The sequence below is a fragment of the Penaeus chinensis genome, chromosome 17 (genome assembly GCF_019202785.1).
Source record: "Penaeus chinensis breed Huanghai No. 1 chromosome 17, ASM1920278v2, whole genome shotgun sequence".
Classification (NCBI taxonomy): Eukaryota; Metazoa; Arthropoda; class Malacostraca; order Decapoda; family Penaeidae; genus Penaeus; species Penaeus chinensis.
Genome location: NC_061835.1, coordinates 13,553,791 through 13,558,790, shown reverse-complemented (window position 1 = coordinate 13,558,790; position 5,000 = coordinate 13,553,791). Strand labels below are relative to the sequence as shown.

Genomic DNA, 5,000 nt, shown 5'->3' with positions numbered 1-5,000 from the left:
GCAGTGTGTCATTTATATGCAAATCGCATCGGTGATATTGTCGTTTGGAAAAAGAAAAATCTTAATGACTCCATCAGTCTAACGAGGGGCAGGAATCTGGCCAATCACAGCCGCCGATGGAGTTGAAAGAGATGCACTTCACTTTTTAATTGTCGCTCTATGGGTTATTGCTGCTCGTCATGCCATTGCAACCGCGCGACGTCAACACGAGGCTCGTTGCACAGCCAACACAGGTGCATTTGCAAGTGGCACTGGCACTGGCACTGTCTTGCATTCTTTCCCCTCAAATGGAGAAATCTCGGATCGGGAACTTCGCAAAGGACACAAATCACCGGACATGAGTGCAACTTCGGGAGAGATCGCCGCAGGGGGCTACAACGCAGATACGGATGTCCGGATAAGCAATTCGGACAACGCAGATGCAGATGTCCGGATAAGTAATTCGGACAACGCAGATACAGATGTCCGGATAAGCAATTCGGACATTAGACCATAAGAGGGTGCAGTTGTTATCGTCACTGTAAAGAACGATGAACCATGACTTACTCTGAAAGCAATTTTGTGCACGATATCACCAGACAAAGCTTCAGTATCAACACGTATTGAGGATCTGGTATTACCAACCAATTACTGGTCTCGTTATTGTCATTATGGCGGACGCTATTGTTATTGTCGATGGTGTTACACCTATTATCAATTATTCTCCTGTCATTATCCTCTTTGTCATCATTATCTGCCCTTCACACTCGCATTTATACTGTTCAACTATACTGCAGGATTCTCGCCATTCTTAAATTCCTTGTCCTGTGTTGTTCGCGATGTTTTGAAATGGGATACGGCTGTTATTGTGTTCTGTGTATTTTTTTATGTATAGTCGTTCTCTCTTTCTTTCTTGTTCTGTCTCTTCTTCTCTCGCTCGCAGTTTCTGTCTTGTACTCTGTTTCTGTCTCTCTCTCTCTCTCTCTCTCTCTCTCTCTCTCTCTCTCTCTCTCTCTCTCTCTCTCTCTCTCTCTCTCTCTCTCTCTCTCTCTCTCTCTCTCTCTCTCTCTCTCTCTCTCTCTCTCTCTCTCTCTCTCTCTCTCTCTCTCTCTCTCTCTCTCTCTCTCTCTCTCTCTCTCTCTCTCTCTCTCTCTTCTCTCTCTCTCTCTCTCTCTCTCTCTCTCTCTCTCTCTCTCTCTCTCTCTCTCTCTCTCTCTCTCTCTCTCTCTCTCTCTCTCTCTCTCTCTCTCTCTCTCTCTACCCCCTTCTTCATTCTTTTTTTCTTAAGCCCATTTATCTTTCCCTTTCTTTCTTTCCTTTCTCACCTCTCTTCCTCCCCCTCATTCCCTCCCTTTCTCCCTGTTCTCCTTTTCTCTCTCTCTTTCTTTTTCTCTCTCACATTCTCCTCCCTTCTTCCTTTTCACAATCTATCTCTTCCTCCCTCCCTCCTTCCCATCCTTCCGTCCTTCCTCCCTCCTTCACTTCCTCTCTCCCTCCTGTCTTTCCTTAACCCTCCCTCCCTCTCTCCTTCACCCCTCCCTCCTTCCCTCCCTCCCCCACTCACTCCCTCTCTCCCTTTCTCTTTCCCGCCTTCCCTCCCTCTCTCCTTCCCTCCCTCCCTCCCTCCTCCCTCTCCCCCTCCCTCCCCCCTTCCCTTATCCCTCTTTCCCTTCCTCCCTCTCTCCCTCCCCCCCTCCCCCCTCCCTTCCTTCCTCTTTCCCTCCCTCCCTCCCTCCCTCCCTCTTTCCCTCTCTCCTTCCCTCTCTCCCTCCCCCCTCCCTCCCTCCCTCTTTCCCTTCCTCCCTCCCTCCCTCCTTCCCCCTTCTCAACATTCCTCAAAAGAGTAACGAATAACCGGCACAAAATGAGATAATGACGATAATAACACAAAATGAAGAGAGTTGATTCACAACTTCCGGGGAAAAAAAGACATGGCGTTTTTTTTTTTTTTCATCATATTTTTCCGCTCACTTTTAACGATGTTTGAAAGTTCTCGTTAAGGATTTGGCAGTTATTATCACGTGTGTGTAGTTGTTGTCATTATTATTGTTGTTGTTAGTTTCTCTTATTCCTATTATGCTTTTTTTGTTATTACTACTACTATTACTACTCTTCTTCTTCTTCTTCTTCTTAATCTTGTTCTTGTTCTTCTTATCATTATTATTAATATTATTGTTATCATTAATCTTCATCATCATCTTCTTCTTCTTCTTCTTCTTCTTGTTTTACTGTTGTTCATGTTATTGATATTGATATTACTATTACTATTATTATTATTATTATTATCATTATCATTATTGTTGTTATTATTATTATTACTATTATTACTATTATTATTATTATTATTATTATTATTATTATTATTATTATTATTATTATTATTATTATTATCATCATTAATGATAATATCGTTATTGTCATTAACGTCATTGTCACTTCGTCTCATTATCATTGATATATTGTCATCAGATCACCATTTTAATGAATATTACGTGTGATGGATAATTAATTGATGTTTATTGTTGTTTTTTATTGTTTACCACTTTTTTTTTTTTTTTGTATATTTTTATTATACTTTTTTATATTTTCTTGATATGTGTTAATCATTTGTTAGCCTCTTGTTTTTAATTATTAATTATATATGATTATTTATTTATTGCCTTTGATATATGTTTTTAAATGTAACATGTTAACTTTTTTATTATAATTTAATTCTTATAAATATAATTTGATGAAAAATTTAATTATTTTATTTTATTATTATTTTTTTTTTATTTCGGTCTTTCCTTTATTTTTATCTTTCTATTTTCATTCCCCTCTCTCTCTTACTTTTATCTTATATTTACTTAACTTTCTCTTTTATTTTTGTTTTTCTTTATTCACGCTCACGTACACGCCCACGTGTGCGTTTGGGCGTGTACGTGAGCGTGAATGTACGTGTGCGTGGGTGTGTGTGCGTTAGTGTGTTTGTGCTCGTGTATGTACGTGTCAGTTCGTGTGTGTGTGTGTGCGCATGTGTGGTTACTTGTGTTTGTTTGTATTGTGTGTGTATGTGTGTGTGTGTGCGCGTGCGTGTGTGCGCACACGTATGTGTGTATGTATGCATGTGTGTGTGTGTGTGTATGTATGTGTGTGTGTATGTATGTATGTGTGTGTATGTATGTGTGTGTGTGCGTATGTGTGTGTATGTATGTGTGTGTGTGTGTGTGTGTGTGTGTATGTATGTATGTGTGTTTGCATTTCTATGGTTACTATCATTTACATGCGTTTCTAAGTGCCCAATAAAAACTGATCATGCGCATGTGTATGTATGTACGTATGTACACGTGTACGCCTGTACGCTTACACGCACGTGCGAATGAATCAACTTATAATAGATTCGAAAATCGCACGTGACTCAATTCCGTCTACTGTCGCTTCCGCCATTCTGTTTTCTATATTGGTCTCGTTTTCTGTTTCTTGCTCTCGTTTTCTGTTTCTTGTTCTCGTTTTCTATATTGTTCTCGTTCGCTATATTGTTCTCGTTTTCTATTTCTTGTTCTCGTTTTCTGTTTCTTGTTCTCGTTTTCTATATTGTTCTCGTTCTCTATAATGTTCTCGCTTTCTATTTCTTATTCTAGTTTTCAGTTTCTTCTCGTTTTCTATGTCTTGTTCTCGTTTTCTGTATTTTGTTCTCGTTTTCTATTTCTTGTTCTCGTTTTCTGTATTTTGTTCTCGTTTTCTATTTCTTGTTCTCGTTTTCTGTATTTTGTTCTCGTTTTCTATTTCTTGTTCTCGTTTTCTGTATCTTGTTCTCGTTTTCTATTTCTTGTTCTCGTTTTCTGTATTTTGTTCTCGTTTTCTATTTCTTGTTCTCGTTTTCTGTATCTTGTTCTCGCTTTCTATTTTTGTTCTCGTTTGCTATTTCTCGTTCTCGTTTTGTTTCTTTTTCTTGTTTTCTGTTTATAGTTCTCGTTTTCAGTTTCTTGTTCTCGTTTTCTATTTCTTGTTCTCGTTTTCTATTTCTTGTTCTCGTTTTCTATTTCTTGTTCTCGTTTTCTATTTCTTGTTCTCGTTTTCTATTTCTTGTTCTCGTTTTCTATTTCTTGTTCTCGTTTTCTATTTCTTGTTCTCGTTTTCTATTTCTTGTTCTCGTTTTCTATTTCTTGTTCTCGTTTTCTATTTCTTGTTCTCGTTTTCTGTATCTTGTTCTCGTTTTCTATTTCTTGTTCTCGCTTTCTATTTTTGTTCTCGTTTGCTATTTCTCGTTCTCGTTTTGTTTCTTTTTCTTGTTTTCTGTTTATAGTTCTCGTTTTCAGTTTCTTGTTCTCGTTTTCTATTTCTTGTTCTCGTTTTCTATTTCTTGTTCTCGTTTTCTACTTCTTGTTCTCGTTTTCTATTTCTTGTTCTCGTTTTCTATTTCTTGTTCTCGTTTTCTATTTCTTGTTCTCGTTTTCAGTTTCTTGTTCTCGTTTTCTATTTCTTGTTCTCGTTTTCTACTTCTTGTTCTCGTTTTCAGTTTCTTGTTCTCGTTTTCTATTTCTTGTTCTCGTTTTCTACTTCTTGTTCTCGTTTTCTAATACCTCCCTTTTTACGTTTTCACGTTCTCTTTTCGTTCTCACTTTCGTGTTTCTCATCTTTTCACTTTTTTTCCTCTCTATTCGTTCTCAGTTTTATCCTCCCCTTATTTCCCTTTCTCCCTTCCTACTTTCTTCCTCTTTCTCTCTCTCTCCTACGCCATCTACCCTTTCTCTTTCTCTCCTTTGCTATCTACTCTTTCTCTTTCTCTCCTTTGCTATCTACTCTTTCTCTTTCTCTCCTTTGCTATCTACTCTTTCTCTCCTTGTTTTCCCTTTCCATCTTTCCCTCCTTCTCCTCTTCCTCTTCCTTTTCATTTCTCATCATCTTCCTCCCCCCATTCTCCTTCTTCTCTTCTCCCTTCTCCTTTTATTCTTCCCTCTTCCTCCTTTTCCTCCTTCTCTACTTTTTTCCACCCCCTTCATTATTATCTTCCTCCTTCTTCCCCATCTCTCCTCTTATTC

At 38.3% G+C, this 5,000-nt stretch overlaps 1 protein-coding gene across 3 annotated transcripts in view; it reads left to right on the top strand.

Annotated features, from left to right (window-relative positions):
- The window catches only part of LOC125033903, an 88,450-nt gene that overhangs the window by 455 nt on the left and 82,995 nt on the right, over positions 1-5,000 (top strand). The gene's annotated exons all lie outside the window — the stretch shown is intronic.